We start from the raw sequence: 19,847 nt of genomic DNA, 5'->3' as shown, positions 1-19,847 counted from the left end.
TGGGAGCATATTACACAGCAACCGTTGCTGTAGGGCTTTGGCGATGATGAATAACAGAATCCTGAAAAAAGTCACTGCTGCAGTTCACCATGTAACCTTGACCATAAGTCCCATTCTGAGCCCTGAGGTTAGATGACTCGACGGCCCCACATTTTGTCAGACGGTTCCTTCATAGATCTTCCTTCTGTTGCTGTTAGACCTGGACAGATTGTTCTTCTACTTAATGCTCTACTGTACTTTCTAGTGGACTTGAATAGATTTTTATGTTACACAAGACATCTCTTCCGGCTTGCACCTTGGCATTGTGCCCTGCACTGCCTGGACCTCAGTCCCCCTGTTCTGAAGAAGAGGTTGAAAGCTGGATGGATCGAATTAAGCAAGAATAAAGGATTAGAATAAAGAATAATGAAATTCTGAAATAGGATTGTCGAAAACTGTCGAAACTTTGTCCCAGACATTTGGTCCATTTGTGACTGAAGCTGGACTAAGGGTATAAGATGGACCTGGGCATCTGAGGTGGTCAGATCTTTGCTCCTTATCCTCCCAGACATTCCAAAAACTCTTGAAACATAATAATCTAAACCAGCACTCGGTCTTACCTCTCCAGTCAGAGAAAATCTGTTGTTGCTGTCCTTGCTTTGTGTGTGTATCCCTGTAAATCGCCTGCCGGTGATTGAAGATGATGGATGTGAATGGAGGGGAGAGAATCAGGAACCACCAGAAGAGTGATGAGCTGGACATGCGGCATGTGAACCGCAGCCGACTCAGTGGTGGTGGGGGGGTGACCCCCAACAGCCCCCCCACCCGACCAGGGAACCCGGCACCGATCCGTGACACTCACACATGCCTCCCACACACACTATTGACATGTCCACAGATTAATGCAGCCACGCTCTGTTTGATGACCTGGCCATTCAGCTGCAGAGCTTCTACATGACACATATCTGTTTTTTGTTCATATTTCTTTTATTTATTTGCTTTTTATGGTCCTGGCTGACCATCTTACAGTGGTGTAATAATTTACCTGAGACACATGGTGATAAAGCATTGTCACTGCAGGATGTTGGGTGTTTTGCCTGCATGTGTGTACTTGTGCATGTGTGCATGTGCATGCATGTGTGCACGTGTGTGTGCTCTGTAAATTGAGGTTTTCCTGTCAGCTGGAAAGGGCAGTCTCCTGACAGCAGCTATCCATGGAATGGCATTCCCACACGTGGCTCCCCTTATTTCTGCATTCACACATTCCCATCTTTCCATGGATGGTGTCTTACAGGTGCTTCCAATGGCTGGTGAGGTTAATTTTCCATGCACAACCTGAAGGGCTTGCTCACCTGATTAACTCAGCTGAGAGCTGACACCTTGCGACGTGAAATTTCTGTGTCACGCTCCAAACCTGTTTGGAAACACCTGCCTTCATTTACTACCTAAATACCGAAAGCATTCTCATCCGTGAAACGATCAGTTGAGTATATAACACTGTGTTTTGAACTTCCCGTTTTTTTCCTTTAGAAGGGAAATCCTCTGCATGCCGGGATTTAGATATGACAGACGGTCCCATCATGTCGTGAGATGGCAGAAGTGAAGTTCTCAGGAACTGCAGTGGAGTATCATGCTCGTGTGGAGATAGGGGGACAGGAGGATTCCCATTATCCTGCACCATGCCGCGCCGATGTCTCTCCGTCAAAATGACATGAGGGTGGCAAGCGGTTAATCCGTACATTTTTTTTTTCTCCTGAGTGTGATGCTTGGCAGTTCCCTGTGCCACAGTCCTCAGGCGGAGCATCACAGAGCGGGCCGGGCACGGTGCCGTGAGGAACCCCACCAGCGTGCTCCCTGATTAGTGGGCCACTACGTCCATCAGTCAAACTCTTGTGAGATAATAAGCTAACGTCTGCATGTTTTAAACATATGTTTCTATGTTATATTAATGATATATATATTTGTGTTTCTACAGTGTCTTATTGCTAGATATGGACACATACAGTATACAGTGGTACCTCGGTTCTCGAACTTAATCCGTTCCGGTCTCCGGATCGAATGATAAAAAGTTCGAGTTCTTTTCCCATAAGAAATAATGGAAAACCAATTAATTGGTTCCCGGCCCCCCAAAATTACACATTGTTTTTTTTTTTTTTTTTTAGCATTTAAACACAAATTGAACAGGATAAAACAAGAAGAGTATTTTTTTCTTAATGGCTTCCAAAACAATAAAGATCTTATCCCAATATTACCCCTGTCCTGCCTCGATCGTCCGCTCCTTCCGTGTGCCACGCCCCCTCGTTAACCTCGTGTGGGATCCCCATATGATCAGCTGTTTCTGGTTGTTGTCATTAGTCCTCTGTATTAAGTCCGCGTTTCAGTTTGTTTCCCCAGTCCGGTCATTGGGTGCGTTCGACTTGCTTACAGCGCTGGCTTAAAGCAACACATTCTGATCCTGACGCAATGCATTACGGTTAGATGCATTGCGACCTCTCACCCCGCTGCACAAACTGGAACCGCCTCCGTGATGACACAACTTTGCCCTTATTGGCTGAAGAGTTTAGTTACACGCATGACATTTGTATCCCAGGCAGTTCCGATGCGTAATCTGCTATTTCTTCCGAATATCACGTAAAGCAGTGAGAACTGGTTTTCAGTTAATTTACCTGGTAAAATAAAGTTTAAATAAATGACATAAATGCTCTAATAGTACACGTAAGTTAGTGGTTTATTTATTGTTAGTTACTGTAATGTTGCGCTGCTTTATTTGGTTAATCGTCCAGTCTGTGAAGAAGGCATTCAAGTAAGAATCTCATTTCCTGGCGCGTACAATTTATATTAGGTCGATGTTCACAGTTCGACTTCTGATATTCAGATTGAGTTCAAGGTCAAACTGGTTTGTTCGACTTTCAAGAAATTCGAGTTCTAGTGAGTTTGAGAACCGAGGTACCACTGTAGTGGGAAAGGATAAACGTCAAAGAAGTTGACCTGAACTTATTTGCTTAAAAATGTATGATTTGTGGTCATGATAAAATCCTTGAAATGATGCTTCTGGAATATTCCATTAATGAGGTTCATAGCACACACAGGGTTCATAGCAAAAAAAAATTTCCATTCATCCTAGGGAACTTTTTCATGTATCTCTAGAACATTTTAAGATTGAAGACTGCCGAGAACATTGTCTTGTCTAATTACAAAAGGTAATTTCTTTATATTACAAACAATTTGTTTTAATTTAAAACTAAAGTCTGTAAGTTTCCAACCATATATAGTAAATTTTAATTTAGTGTCTTTGTTTCAACACAGAATAGTCTAGAAACTGTCTGTTTTGCTTGGCTGATCAAAACAAATGTTCTTGCTTAGTTACATTTGGGTGCTTTTGAGAACTACTATGGTTGGGAGTATTGACAGATCACCACTTGAGGAAAATTCCAGAGTGTGTCTTTTTGGAGGTTTACGGAGGGGGAGCTTATTGGGTCATGGGGCCCACAAGACTCGTCTGAGTTTCGGTCAGTTTTACAGTCAGTGCATCCCGATTCCAAGCGGACCATCATTAGCATGGAAACTGGTCTTTCAGAGAAACCTCGCCACCAGAACTGCCTGCCCGTGACCACACTACCCCTCCCCCACCTCCCTCCAAAGTAGACACTCTGTTCTGACTGAAGCCTTTACCACTATCTGCAGGCCTGCCCCACACTCTGGCAAAATGGGTCGATTCCTACGGACACTTGGTGGGGCCCTATGAATTCCAGCAACTCAGGGGGAGCTGTCAACAACACAACAGGTGCTGAAGGTTTCACCGTTTAAAGTGTGGTTCCCGGCTTCAGGCGTTAAGACACACGCTAATCCCTGAGGTATTTTAATGAAGCTGCCCCTTACCCTGCCAGACCCTATGCAGAATGAGAGTGTCCATCTTTTTGAACCTTTAAGTGTTTGAGATGACAAGTAGCAACACCGTGGCCGTTGCTTTTGTGAGAAGTAATTCCTCTTCAGAGGGAATTAACAGAATAAGATATTCGTCTCATATCTTGTGATAAAAATTGGTAGTTTAATTGCAGAAGTTTAATTGCCTGGGCACCATTCTTCCGCAAAGGAATTGCAGGTGGTCATGAGCAGCATGCCCGTTCCTCTGTGGCTGGCCGGCCGCCAGCGATCAATAGGCCGCCCAGCCGTGGGGCATTCCTGCTACTATGTGGTGAAATCTAAGGTTCCGGGGCAGGCTGGGCCAGGGTGCAGGTCCGTCACGCTGCGGTGGGGAGACAGAATGAGTTGTCTGCACGTGGATCGATAGCCGACGGGAAAGTAACGAGTGGGAGGTTGACAGGCCATGTTATTTCCACGGTGCATGTTGGAAAGCGCACCCTGATCCAGCACCTGTTTTGGTTGTCACCGCTAAACAGAGGAGACTGCTCTGTGAGTGTTGTAAGTGGGGTACTTCAGACTTACCTTTCGCAATATAAAAAGCCGTAAAAGACCACGCAGTGAAGTGCTCAAATAGACTTATAGCCAGTTTTCGACAAATTTGATATGAATATTGAGATAAGCCCCAGCCTTCAGTTTATCTAACATCCAAACAAACCCTCAGCTCTCGGCACGAGTAAATGGTGATCTGCATTTCCAGCAACTCTGCTGAAGCAGGTGTAATTTGGTTGTGGGGGGGAGTAACCTCAGTCGCAGTCCATCGGTCTGGCCCCCATCTTGCCTCCCAGCCCAGTGTAATTCATGAGGGCGGTTACTCCACGTCATTCCTCCTCACGTCCACTCTATTAAATCCATTTCTTAGCCAGCAATCAGACGTCAGTAAAAGTGTGGTTGCAGCTGGACAGTGGGAATTATTATATTCATAAAGTGTAATTGCTTAAGACAGTGATTACTCAAGCAGAATTATCTGCGAAAAAATGTGAAACACACCAATAGGATGAATTAAACGGAAGAAAACACGACCATGCCGGAAATAAGCTGCATAAGTCATTTTGGAAGTAAAACAAATGCTGAATTATTGAAAGCAGATGCAAATTACGCGTAATGTTATTTATATGAAATATGGCGTCTGTGGGCCCTGTGCTTGATGTCTCAGTGTATTTATTGTTTGAGTTTGAAATGCACGTTTCAGCTCACACTCTGTACATTAGGATTTATTATTAGTACGTGTCGCACACTGTCACCCCCCCTCCCCCCCCAAATTAATGTTTGCTATTGAAATGTTGACATGCTAATACCAGCATGTTTTAAAGCCGCCCAGCTCAGGATAAGGGTGGTGGTGGTGGCGACAGCGAGTGGAACCTATTAATCAAAGACACACCTTTATGAAATTACTGGACAGGCTCCTTCCTAAATTAACTAAAACGATGATTACAGCATTTACACAACGTTGCTTGGAGTTAATCCCTCTTAACCAGGCAGTCGGCTTTCGCTGCTTATGGCTTGTATGTTTCTGATACATTTTTAATGGACATAGTCACACTGACTCTATACCTGAGATGAGGTGCTGCTGTTCTACCCCTGCTGGTGGGTGCTGGTTTGTGACAGTGATAATGATGTCACCCCCACCTCCTCCACGGCCGTTCACAGAGACAGGTGTGTCTCCCCTGACATATCCTCCTGAGACCCAAGGAAAAAGTGTCCTTCAATTGTAGGTTATTTGTCTTTGGAGGAAATAAGACATCTTACAATTTAGATTTTTTCAAATTTATTTTAATTTTTAATTTCACATCATGTTCTCTATAGTGTACAACAGGAATAAATATGTTTCCTTACATCAGTAAAAAGATAGATGCAAAAACAAAATGTCCACTGCAATGGATATAAATGAATGGGTGTGGTCTCAGGAGGATAAGTATGACAATACCCAGCATTTATAATACTTGTAGAGTTGTAGGGTTAAAAAAAGGCTATAATTCACACAGAAGACCCAGCCTTATCATTAGCCAATAATAGGTTTTGAATCGGTGAGTGACTGGGGAGGGGGCACTTTGGGGGCCAATCAGACATTCCCCTGTGGTCCTGCCCCTGTATTCACCTCTGATTTATAACACATGACAAAAATAGCCATGTAGGGGGTCCATTAAGCTCTGTACAAGGAGGCAGTTATTAATTGTGTTTTCGTTGCATTAAAAGCTTTTAAAAGCTTTGGTTGTGTTCAGCTGAATGGCCTAGCCGTCCTGCGCTGCATGTCCTGTGTCCAGATTCACCCTCGGCGTGAGTCGTGCACCTTCTTGCTGTCGGAAAAATGAGCACTTTACCTGCCGGGGCAGCATATGGACTTCCCCGACCCCCCACAGAAATCCCAGCGTGTCAACATTGGCAGCCTGCTGACTGGTTTGCTGTGATCATTCCTGGTCTACAGGCTGGATGAAACAAAGCAGGTATCCCAGAATCCTCCTGGCATGGTTAGGCCACTCCCTCAAAGTGGCCGGGTGGTGACCAGATTAAATATCAGATAGGGTAATCCTCAGCAAATCCAGAACCTGGATTCGGTACAGATTTCCAGAAGGAATGGATAATGGCTTTTTTTAATTATTTTTTTACATATTTCACTTCTGATAATGGTTGTAAATAAATTTATTCTTAATGCATTTTGCCGTGTGTACATTTGGACCAATTTGTGTACACAAATTTAAATTTGTATACATTATTGATAATTTAGAGCCCTGTGCTGGAAAATACTGCTACATATTGACCCTGTCAGTGGTTTTAAAGTGGCAGATTTTGACATCAATGTGCAGGCTTTCAGCCTATGTGGGTTTCTTTCTGTTAACTCACAGTTTGTAGTCTGTGACTAGCAGCAGAGTGCCACCCCTTCACAGGAAGCTGACGATGTGACTTCCTCAGAGACACCGCATGAAGTTGGCTAGAATCAGGGTGGTCACACGGGGTTAATCCAAAGGCAGAGCCCGCCTTTCTGCTGCGTCGTGCCCCATCACGGGCTGCACCTACTGTCTTATTTACTCGCGTTCTTACACTCTCTCGCATCCACGCACTGAAAGCAATTCCTGTCCAAGTGCGATCCACCCACACACTAGCTTCATTCATCTTCCCGACAGGAATCCATATTTCTCTTATTGCAGGGAGTATAACCCCCACCACACTTACACACACACGCACACACACACACAGACACACACAGAAATGAGGTATCTGTACCTTTGTGGGGACTCTCCTTTCATTTCTATGGGCATAACTCTAATCAAAAACCTTAACTCTGTCCTAACCTTAGCCATATGTAACCAAACAAAAGACAAAGACTTCTGGCATTTTTAGTTTTTTGATTGAAGTCACAAATTTCTATAAAACTGAATTTCCCACTGTGGGGGCTGAAATAATTTAAAGGTCAAAGTAATGGGTTTTTATCACATTGTGGGGACATTTGGTCTCCACAATGTAATATATATCTAGCCACACACACGCACACTTGTCCGTCGCCGAAAGCTGAATCAGCACTTCACCCTGGACCACACCAAAACCCCTCTCATGCTGGTGGATGTGTCCCTGTCCTATTGATCTAGCTTAATGCCCAGCGCCAGGGGTTTTGTCCATTTCCTAAGGTGCTATAACTCACCATGGTAAATGTGCAAAATTCTAGATGTTCAGATCGAGTCAACAAAAAGGAGAGTACCTACCCCCACCCCAGTGCTGGGTAATGATCATGACCCAGCAGGCAGACTGGCCCTCGAGTCAGACTCTCAGAATGTACCTGCTAAGACCCATGCCTGAAATCCACTGGAAATGTGTTGGCATTAAGGAAGGACGTCTTCAACAATGAAAGCATGTAAGGCCCAGCTTGAAAAGCTCTGTATTTAATTAGTAATGTTAATGATTAGTAATAAACATGTGCACTGTGGTCATCATCGTCCTGCCTGTGTGACCTTTAACCTGGGAAATACATGCTTATGAGCTGGCCAGCTGCTCAGCCTCCAGGACGCAGGAAAGCCTCAGCCCTGCTTCTGTGAAATGCCGAGCAGGTAGAACCTGTCTGGGCCAGATGCCCGCCCCCGCCCCCGCCCCCGCCCCCGCCCCCGCCCCCTTGCGTCCCAATTGAATTTGGGTGAGGAAATGCACTCACTGTCAGATCAATAAGCCGCACTCAGAGTGCCTGACACCCTACACCTGATACACAGCCAGCAGGACGGGCCTCAGGGGATGGGCTCCGGGGTGGGGGGGGGGGGGCTTGTATCTGGGAGCAGCGTCTCCTAGGATTACCGGTACTTACAGCTTGTTATGTCTGCACTATTACCTGAAAATCTCCGGCCATAATGTTGGCACAACAGTGCGCCCGCCTTTCCCATGTCGGCACGGGTGACGGTAAGCCGATAGCACGTGCCGCCAGCCGTAAGCATGGGAGGGGGGAATAACCCAATTGTCCCAGATGGACACAGAGCACTCCTACCCCCAGCCTGCTGCCATTTGACACTGGCAGCCGATTCAGTTGCACAGTGGTGATTATAACAGGGTAAACAAACAGTGATTCATCCTGAGACCCCGCCCCCCAGCTTTTCCTGCTAAGGCTCACCTTGGCCTCTGGAGGGCAGATCTGAGACACAGGTACTGCAACATGGGGCTGCATGGAAGCGTTGCACTATTCTCGACACATTCATGCTCTCGCCTGACTGATTAGACGTCGTGCGTCTGTGACGAAGGTCACCTATGACTGTTAATGTTCAGTTAGAATCAAAATGACGGTGAGTTTCACTGTGTTCCTGGTTTAGAGCACGCTGTACACCACACAAACACACACACAGATTAGGTATCTATATCTTTCTAGAGACTCTCCATTCAGTTCTACAGGCATGACCCTAATCCTAACTATGACAACTTCAAGCCCTACCCAGCCCTATCCATAACTAACAAAACAAATTACAAGATTTTTAGTTTTTTGATTGCATTCATAGATTTCTATAAAATTGAGTTTCCCCTTGTGAGGACTGAAAAAATGTCCCCACAAGGTCAAATTAGCAGGTTTTTACAGGGACATTTGCTCCCCACAATGTAATATATACATGACCCACACATGCACATACATGCATTACATACTGATGCCCATCCTCAGAATAATAACCAACAGGCCGGCATTGTAACAGAAAAGCCCCTTATTAACATCGCCCCTGTTTTTGACAATAAGCCAGTTAGATTAAAAAGAAGTACCACGATTTATTGTGCTGGAAAAATTAATTAGTGGGAAGCAATTTTCTCTGTTCTGGCTGTGGAAGCGGCGCCGATGTTCGTGTTTACGCCGCGAACATGACAGCCCTCACCAAAACAAGCCATTTCCCCCCGCCCAGGTGGCCGCCCTCCCCAAGGTAATCTCGAGTGAAAAACCGCAACCTGTTATGAATAATAAAGCCCGTAACGACCACCACCTGGCCCGCATGTAAAAATAGAGGGTGAACGTTGGTCGCCATGGCTCTGCGTGTATTTTGGGGGTGGGCCGGGGGGGTTGGATAAGCGCGGACCACCTGATTTTCATACGCCGTCCTACCTTCCTCCCATCCGGCGTCGTGCTCTATCAATAGCCGGGCACCTGCTTCCTGCCATTAGCGGGGATGATGAGTCGCGCGCGGTGTGCTCTGGCACCTGTAGGTGCTTACATTATACACCCCCGATGTACGAGGTGGGGTGGGGGGCGGGGACTCTGTGCCTTTTAGACGACTCCACTGTCACTGCCGCATTCCTGGGCCACGTTCCAAGGCAGTGCGGTCCAAACGCCATTCACTGCAGCGTGACATGGGGGGTAGGGGCACCTCTGTGAAGCCACTGCAAGGGGCGTGGCATGGATTGGCGCCAGAGCGCTCGGATTCAGGTCGGGCAGCATCGTATCGTGGGTAGGGGGGTGTCCAGCGTGGCACACGGCCCCCCCGCTGCCTGCCGCGCAGGTGAACCTCGGCATTCATGTTTCACTGTCGGCCAAAGGCCATACCTCGTTGTGCGGCTCTGGAGAGGTGGCTTGAGCTTGGTAAGCAGCCATTGGCGTTCTCACACTCCATCCGGCCAGATCCAAGCTCTAAAGGTCAGGGGAAGTGGGCCAGGGACCAGACCCATGGGCAGGCTGTCCGTGTGCACGTGGAAGCCCGCCTTCCAGTACCTGGAACTCACCGGATCTAGACCACCTGCGCCGGATTGCTGGAGGACTCGGACTGGTCGTGTGGTGACAGACGTGTCTTAGCACCTTAGCTATTAGCATCCAGACGGTGCAGGCAGTGTCTCAAAAAGAGAACATTAACACACTAAAATAAGGATGACAGCAAGTGAGTGAGTGCATGAGTACAGGTGAAGCGTTTTGAATAGATCCTTTCTTGACAACTTTATTCCAATCCAACTGAAAAGAAATACTCACTGTATAAACTAGGATATATTTTCATTTCCCGTCAAATGAGTGCTTGGACCATTTTTTATTATGCATTACATATCTTGTTAAAAAACACTGCAGTTTAAACTGGAAGAACTCTCATCTCCAACCAAAATTTGAATCCTATTCAAATATAAATGTACAGAGAGGGGGTAAAAAAATCAAACTATTTTAACATCAGGTGTGACAGGATCGCACTCCGAAAGCAGCCTTGAAATCTTTTCAGTTTCAGTCATTTCAGGAGAAGGTGATACTGCCGTATGACAGTAATTAGCAGCTGACAGAAATATCCCTGCTTTAGCTGGAGGTGGGAAATCACAAAGCACAGTTTTTCTCATTAATTTACTATTTGCTATCCTCTACCGGGGATGACTCCAGACCTGAGGTACAAACTTAATAAGGCCCCATACTGTTCCGTGGAATATTTACACCACATACAAATAAACCATCAAGTTACTTTCATACAGGTTTGTTTGCCTGCTCTCCGGGGGGCCTCACTGCGGGCTGCCCGCTCGGCCTTCAGAACCTGAACGCAAATGATCAGACCTTCAACCTGAGGCTGATAATTCACCTTTGGTGTTGACGCCGGGATGAATCCGTCTCTGAATTTCAAATGCTAGCAGGTTTTTTTTTTAATCCTTTTTTGTCAGATGGGGAAGGATCCATCGGTCGTTGAGCGGAAGGGACTACAAAGTTTTGCAAGCCATCATTTTATCACTAATGAATTTGGCTCACGTTTGCGCTTTTTTGAGGAAGGATTCGGACAGACACGTGTGACTTTTCAAAGACCGTGACTTCTGCACGTTTAAGCTCAGGCACCAACTTCGGTGACCCTGTCGGCCATCCCGGCCCAAGAGTTTAAGACATTTGTATTGACGCGCCTCTTCATTTGTAGAGCCTCACCCCGCCTCTCTGCTCCCTCCCCCCGCGTTCACACTGTGTGCCGTTTCCTTTACCGAGAGAAAGTGACAAAAGTTCAGAAAAGGCCCTCCGGGTCATGGTGATGGCACTGGATCCACACATGCCCCTCCCTGCCTGTGCTTGAGGGAAACAGTCGGCTTATCGCACTCTTGCACGACCCCACTCTCAGACCCCCCCCTTGGCCCCCGCATGCCGGGGAGGTGATGTGGGGTCTCGGTGGTAACGGGCCTGAACGCCACAGACTGCCTGAACACACTAGCAGGTGCCGTGCTCAGCCTTTTCTTCTTATTAGCTCATACAGTTAAAATGGCAAATTCCATTATGCGTTTTGGAGGCACTATGCACCGGGGGGGTCTCCCCGGAGCCCCCGGAACGATATCTCCGAAAGCCGCGGCTCAGCACACAATGCCTGGGTTTCTGCGAAGCTCTTTTTAACAGATCCTGCGTGGCTCCTTCCCAAAGCCGCCTCTCTGGTGTTCGCCTGCGTGAGTTTACCTTGTTTTACTGAGGTTGTTGCCATCCTGGGCCGCTCTGCTTTGTAACAAGATATAAAAACATCTTGAGTCGAACTCTATTTGTTGTCTAGGCCAGAACGATGCAAGTCCTCCCTACAGGACGTCGGTAAGGAGAATTCACCACAGTGTTTGCTGGCTGTTTCTGAAGATAGTCGTACGTCTATTTTTTTCCACCGTGAAGCTCCAGGCACGTTCTCCGTTGTTCTGTCGCTCCTCGTACGTGCCTCATCCTCACCGTGCCAGCGACTGTCCCGTCTCCCTGGGCCCAGGATGAAATATCACACTTGGAAGACAGACCTCCATGAGCCACCTGCGTCGCGAAGCGCCTGCGTCCAAAATGTGGCCCGAAGTCAGGCGGGCGATGGTGCCCTCCGAGCCCAAGATGCCGACACACGTGGTGGTGAGGGTTAGGCATGTCAGGCTCCTCAAGACTCGTGCAGGGTCTGCACACGTTGGGGCACCAGGGCACCCGACACGGGTGTCAGGGGAGAACCGAGGGCCTCGCTGGAGAGGAACCGGCAACATCTGCAGCCTCCGTCGTCCACAGCATCCATGCCAGCTTGGAGGAAGATCACAGACCAGGGAAAGGTGCTGGAGCCGGACGTCACCTCCCCCCGCTGATCCCCTCCCCCAAGACATCGCAGCCGCCACCTGTTAGCTGATCCATGTTGACTGTCCCTCTCCAACCTCCCGCTGCTTCCTCTGTTCTTTCCCCGTCATTCTCACTCATCTGCCGCTGGGACAGAGAGGGGGGTGTTATTAGTCTCTGGATGTGCAGGCTGGTTCTTTACGGGATTGGTGGTTTACGTTCTTTGTTCTGTTTCTTACCTTTTTACCCAGCCTGGAAATGACAGCCCACACGGGTGGCTTAATAAAGGGTAAATAATGTGTAGGTTGAATAATGCATAGGTTTAATTAAGCAACCACTGTGACTTTCTTTGAAAGCTTTGGTGTGGTTATTCTGAAATAGAGTAAATGAAAAGGTGAAGGTCAGCTTACTTTACTGGTGGCCACAACCCCTCATGGCCTGGGAGTCATCTGCAGGTTGAAGGCCCAAACGGACCCCTGTCATACAGCCCTCTACTGCGCTGTTACCTGTGTCTGGTCCGGGCTCAGTCCTGCTCGCTCCCTGTCCCTCAAAGCATCAAAGGTAGAATTCCCCGTACTTCAGACTCCTGGAAAACTGGAAAGATCATGGCTTCAGCACCGTCACAGTGTCGTAATTTCCGGAATAAGGTCAGGGACTATCCCAAGGCTGCTTAGGCTTAGGTGACAGTGGTGTGCAGTTTATCAACACTAACATCATCTTGACATTATTCACACCCGTTTCACTGATAACAAGGCTGGACCACAAGCAATACAGGAAATGATCACAGTGGAAAGCTGGATGGTTTAAGAAACCAGCCGGTGAAGAAAACAGCTCGGCGTATCTCCTGGGAGACAAAGGTCTGTGAGAAGTGCTCAATTTGGACAGAAACGCAGTGCTACCTCCAGCGTGAGTGGTGTTCTCATTGATTTTTCCAGTTTTTATGTTTTTTAAGTCTCCTCTAGCTCACAGCCAATTCTGAATTCCTGACTTTTATATATTTTTTTAGTGATACAGTGAACACCAGCTCACCATGGCAACTGGGCCCCAAGCCGAGCACCAGGTGACATGAACACCCAGATGGAGGTCCTAGCCCTTCTGGGCATTCACCACACACACTAAGCGTCCACGGACCCGTGCAGCTTGATGGTGCCGGTCTCAGACGGTCGGAGGAGTTGCGGAAAGACACCCTTTCGTTCAGCAGCTCGCTTTCCACGCATGGCAGAAACAAACAGATGTCTAAATAAACGAGTATGTTATATTTAGCCTTCCTTGCATTCTCCCACTCCAATTATGAGGTTCTCTCCCCTGCTTTCCCACCGCTCGAGAGCTGAGGTGTTAGGGGGGAAGTGGCAAGGCTTCCTCCCATGATCCATTATGCAGGTCTGATCCTGTGCAGCCTCCTGCCTCCCCTCACACCTCTTATTGCCTTTTTGCCTGGTGGAGGTGCAGGGGGGAGAGTGCCAAGCCACCAGGGCGGCGGCGGCGAGCTCCGTACCGTTCTTGTGTTCTCGTCTTCTCGTCTTCTGGGTGCAGAGTGATATCCTGGATGGTAATCGGCTTCTTGTTTTGCTGCTAGACCCTGATGGTGACAGGAGGGAAGAAATGTTAATGCAAGGTTCTGGTCCGGAAGGTACTTTGTCTGGGAAGAGCCACCTGTCAAATTCACTTAGGATTCTTGTCCATTTTTGGACCAGTTAACTAATAATCGGAACATGAGCAACAGTTAGCTGGGAATGGGTGTACTGATCTGCTCCTGACTCTGTCAAGGGAGCTGAAGAGACCTCAGGGTCTCACATGGTTCTTAGGTTCTTTCCTAAGCCATGATCCATCGGGAATGCCAGGATTTGAACCTGATCCTGATTTACACATGTTAATCATTGGAATTAAATTAACGTTGTAGTATATAATATGTTTGAATGAGCTGATCTGAGAATGAAACGTCATGAAATGGTAGCCCCACCCCAACATTTTAGGTGAATAAAGCAAGAGAATAAACTGTGTTTTGCACATCAGATGCATCTTTAGCACTAGAATCTTCCACTAAGCAGTGGGGGGGGGGGGGGCGGTTGTAGGCCTGGACTCTCACCACCTGGACATGTATTGGCGACTTCCTGACATGTGTCATTCCACAGGTAGCGTCCGGCAGTGAATTTCTCTAAATACCCCCCTGATCATTAACACATGCCTCTCATTGACCCCACTGGACCTGGCATGGCGTGTTCCACTGTAATGGCTTCTGTGCACAGTTATCTCTGTGTAATTGTATTATCTTTGTGTACTGGTGTTTTTTTCCCCACAAAACCACAAATTATTGATGATTCCTATCCATGTTTTCCTGAGCGATCGCTGGAGACCTTTTAAATATTCCTGGAGGTGCTTTATTCTCAAACATCGTGTTTCTGTGACCCTCATACATAACTCATGTAGGCCAGCACCTGTGCGCTGTGAGTTCTCTTTCGCTCTGCCTCCTTCACCCTCTCCCTCTCCCTCTTGATCGGAAGAGCCCCACGTTGCGAGGAGGCCGGCCGGTCCTCGGAGGACTTGCCCAACGTTGGCGGGAGGAGCAGAACGAGGTGTGGGGTCGCTGGCTGGGAGGTGAACAGCTGTACCACAGCGCAGATGAAAGGAGAACGTCCAGGAGCCAGGCGTCCTGTGTGCATCTGTGTGTGTGTGTGTGTGTGTGTGTGTCTCTTTCTCTTGCTGCCCATCCGCACTGCTGGAGGGGGCATTTACATCCGCAGCGCCCCCCACACTCGCCGTCCTGTTCATGCAACCCAAATCTCGGTGGCAGTGAGCTGGGTCTCAGTGACTAATCAAGTGAATCAGCTGTGTGTGGCAGAGTCTTGGGGACCACTGGAGGGGGGGGGGGGGATGCAAGAGTAAACTGTGTCGAGGAAGCTGTGTAAACCATGGGAGAACTACATCAGTGTGTGTCAGTGATGCACTTTCAGTCAGTGACCATTTCAATCGCAGGGTTGTGTGTGCTGGACACACATGGTGACCTGTGTGACACCTTCACTAAGACAGGTGGCTGCGAGGCGGGGGGGGTGTCGGGCGTCGGAAAGCTGCCAGAACGATCTGCCATGAGCAGGTGCGAAGCTAATTGTGTCAGAGCATGACTGTGGCTACCTGAGTGCAGACAGATATCTTCATTTAGTGTGTGTGTGTGTGTGTGTGTGTGTGTGTGTGTGTCTGCATACCTCCTGTCCCATGTTCAAGGAACCAAACTGGGGGCAGGTGTCTCCTGCTTTGAACGGAACATAAATCCGGCTCTGTATGGGTTGATCTCCCTATCCTCATACACGGCTGTCCTCCTGCATGACGAGGAGAACACGCCCTCTTAGCGTGTAATCCTACATGTGCCCCTTCTTCCATTAAAGGAAGAGTGACATCCTGTCACACATCCACTTAAAACACTGGCGTATTTTCCCTGCAATCCTTCCCCCATTTCGACCCCCCCCCCCCCCCCCCCCCCCCCCCATTGCCTCTGTCATGTATTTGAACCTGCAGAGACCTTTCCCATGTAAAAGCCTCTCTCATTGATCCAGACCGCATGTGCCTGCTCACTCCATTACGGCCTGCCGCTGCTAAGGCCATCAGTGGACCTTCCCCCCCACCCCCAGGGCAGTCTGTGGCTCTTTAGAAAGTCTGCCCCCCAAATTCGCAGCGATCTGACCAGCCTCCCCCCAGGCCTGAATGCTGTCAGCAAACTCCTGTGTGTTTCCCCCAGACTCACCATCATCCCCCTCGCACACATCTCATCATCGGCCTGGTGGGGACCTATTAGTTAATCCTCCACATTGCCAAAACCCCCAGCACCTGCTGGAGGACGGGGTCATGGCACACCCTGGCCACTTCCTGTTACAGGATCTACACATCAGCTTTTCTCTGCAGCGTGATGCGCAATCAGCTACTTGGGAGTGGGGGGGGGGATGTGGTGGCAGAAGCCACTTGAGGCTGCCCAAGGTGTCGCCTGAAGGGAAAAGGGGAAAGACAGCAAACTGTAAATATGGTAATTAGTGGCCTGTCCTCCGCACTCAGTGAGGAGCCCATCTCCCATGGTGCAGTGATTTCTCAGTGAGGGGACGCCTTTGCCCCTGGCCCTGCCCCTACCACGGTTGGGCACAGAGGCTGGCTGTCTAATTAAATCAGGGCGATGGTGGGCGCCCAGGGGCCACGGGCCCCTGGTCCGATCCACTCGGCTCTGGTGGTCCCCGTTTCTGCAGTCCATTCGAGATTCCAGACCCTGCCGTTTCCGCAAGCAGCAGTTCCGACTCAGTGATCCCGGCCTTGGAAATACGGCACAGAGTTTGGATAATCCAATTACCCCCTGTTAAAACATTCAGGATGTGTCGCTAATCCTCTGGCTGTATGGATGCAGAAGAAGATCCCGTCCGGCAGCCAGTGGCCAGGGTCACTCAGGGATGGGGGCAATAAAAAAACCCACCTTGGGTATTTTGGGGAGAACGAGCTCCTGCGCTCTACTCTATGCTACAGCTGTAAGAAAGGTAGTTTAGTTACTGAAAGTGTCGTTGACATTTTTAAACTGGGAGGAAAGTTCTGGAAGATAGACAGCTGCACCGGGGCCTTGCTGTGTGCAATGGCGGCATGTAGGAGGCAGCGTCCCGATCGAAGTCTTTAAATGGCTTTGCTCATTAATCAGTCTGAGGCTCGTTAGGGGACGGCGTCGTCTTAATTGCACGGCCTTAGTGCGGCACTAATTAATGCAAAGCGATGCCAGCTTACACAACCGGCCAACTCACCGACATATTGGACACCCCCACACTCCGCCCACTGCCCCTGGGGGCTAATTTTAATAAGTCACATCATCGGGATTACATCACACATCCAAAGTAGCTCATGAGTGGACAGTTACACTGTTATGAACGACCAATCAGGGCATCAAAAACACTGCAGCCAACCGTCACTTATGTAAACAGGTAAATATCTCCAGCTCTGTTTTTTTGGAAAGCGAATAATAAATGCGATACTGCCATTACTAGAACGGAAGTTCCTCACAGAAGCCCATAAAACACTGAGTGACATTTTGCGTTCAGTGTGCTGCGAGTCTTTCTTTAGGCTTGTTTTTTCAGGGTCTTTATGTGTGGTCAGACTTCTCTGCCTCACAAGGCCAAGGGGATGTACGGCTGTAAGAAAATTGCACCTTTTTCACTAAAAAAGTGTTAAGACAGGGCAAATCCGGTGTCATGCTCATATTTTCACCCTCTCCTAATAATTGTGGATTTAAAAAATAATAAACAGGGTGTATAGAATTCCAAATTTTCCTCATGATATGCAGACTGGTGCGCAGAGAATATCTGTTAAAGGCCTTTCACAGCAGCACACAGGTCATTCCTAATTTATAAATAATGCTCACGTCATTCTCACACACTCACAGGGCCCTGAAGCCAAATTCACCGCTGCCATTCTGGACTCGGAGACCTGGGCTCCGAGGTACAGGGTCACCGTCCTTCCTGCTGAAAGCACTTTGGAGGAAAGGTGCCGAAAGCCCGGTGGGCTGCGCCGTCCGCTAGTGTTCCCAATTCCAACAGCGGCACTGTCTCAGCCTATTTGGCCACGGTAAAGCATTGTGTCGCCCCGGTTATTTCATATGATGGCTTCAAGTGTCTTTCCATGTGCCCCATTTCCCAGGTCACGGCGCCTCCCTGCTGGCCCAAGAGTAATTAAGTTGTGCCAGGACCATGACAGGGAGCAGCGGGTTTATTCTGCAGGTGTGTATGGTTTATGGGGGCCGGGGGGCCGGACCCACGTCGCCGCCCTAATCTTTGGCTTACCTTCGCTCCAGGCAGGATTCGTGGGGCACCTGGCTCTGATTAATACTCCTATCCCACCTCACCCCACCCCCCGGAATTCATCTAGCCAATGCATGAGCCCCAGATGCCATTTTTACCTGAAAGATATAGTAAAAATGGGCCAGTTTTTTGTTTACTCCACAGAAAATGACCAGTGATTTACTGTGTGATTTCATTATGAGGTGCGGAGGGGGGATTGGCGGGGGGGGGAGTCTGCCAGCTCAGGGGCAGAACCCTCATCTTTGAATGAGATTCTCACGCCCCCCCCCCCAGCCCAGCTTTGATGGGCCGCCATGCGATTTCAGATTGGGACATCGGAAACACTAATGTTATGTTTTTACTAAACGTTGCAATCTCCTGCCTGGCGCGGCAGGTTCGAGGTGATTTCCGCCAAGACAGGCAATGTGAGGGAATTATTCAGATGCAGCACTATATAAGCCATGTCATTTAAATAGCGCGTTTTAAGAAATGTGTGTCTCGGGGCGTTCTGCACGTCGTTCGAGCCGCGTATCGCTGTCTCGGGTTAAAAAAGACCATCGGCAGGCGGCCCGGCCAGTAACCCCCTTCAGCAAACATTCAGAACAAACGGAGAATAAGCCCCGGCCCGGGCCGGCCGTGTTCCCGTCGCTCCGGCGAGCCCCAATTAAGTCCGCACAAATTGCCTGGGCAGACCTTGAAAGGGAATTTCTCAAGAAGCTGACAATGAGTGAATGCGGCATTCAGCCGGCGCCCGGGCCCAGAATTCATTACGGCCCGTAAACGAGGCCCGGTTTACCAGGTGACCGCTCGGGGGCAGTTATGTAACCACTGTGCTTCACAGACTCTCTTTTTCAGGGTGTCCACCACAGAGGAGCGTCAGGTCCTGTTTCCACGCTGCCCTTCTCTCTCTCCCAGGGGGGTCGAGGTGGCTGATCAGCTAGCGTACACTATATGGCATCCTGTGAAGGGCCGTCAGGGTTGTAGTGATTCCAGCCAATCAGCAGTCACTTTGGTACCAGGGGGTGGGTAGTAATCCCATAGTTCAGACTGGCCTTCCTTCGCTGAAGTGATTGTTTGGGTCGTCACATGGAGTGTCAGGTGTAAATCAGGTGTTAATTAACAGCACAGACAATAAAATCCCATCAGCCCCTGAGCCCTGACTGCACCTGCTTACTCTTCAGCCCTCCCATACTGGCTCACATGACTGCAGTGATTCTATAATAGTGGATGTGGTGTATGGCTTTGAGGTTCTGTCCACGGTGAGGATATGGGTCCTCCTCCCCTTTCTTCCTAGAGGGCCATAGAAAACACAGGGAGGTAAAGCACAGGCTCTGTTGCACTGGTGCTTTTCCAGGTAGGATTGCCCTAACTGGAATTCTGTTCAGGGAAGGCAAGGGGAAGAATACTTCAGATGGGATGTTAGTCCATCAGTGGGGAGTCAGAAACTTACAGGGGGGGAATTAGGGTGATTAGGTCACCTGAAGCCTCTTTAAAGGGGCACAGACACATGACATCCTACAGAGAACATGCATGCTCTGTACACAGAAAACTGAGACCACATTTAAACACCCGACCATGAAGTTCTGACACAACAGCATTGCAATGTGCTGTTCTCTTTAGAACACCGTGTTTGATTCCAGGAAAGGCTCTGAGTGGAGTCTGGTGGAGTCCTCCGAACATAACGCAAGCAAACATTCTTGTAAACATCG

Source organism: Paramormyrops kingsleyae, chromosome 1, assembly GCF_048594095.1.
Source record: "Paramormyrops kingsleyae isolate MSU_618 chromosome 1, PKINGS_0.4, whole genome shotgun sequence".
In the NCBI taxonomy this organism is placed as follows: domain Eukaryota; kingdom Metazoa; phylum Chordata; class Actinopteri; order Osteoglossiformes; family Mormyridae; genus Paramormyrops; species Paramormyrops kingsleyae.
The sequence above is the reverse complement of the archived record's forward strand: the minus strand, read 5'-3'. Positions refer to the sequence as shown.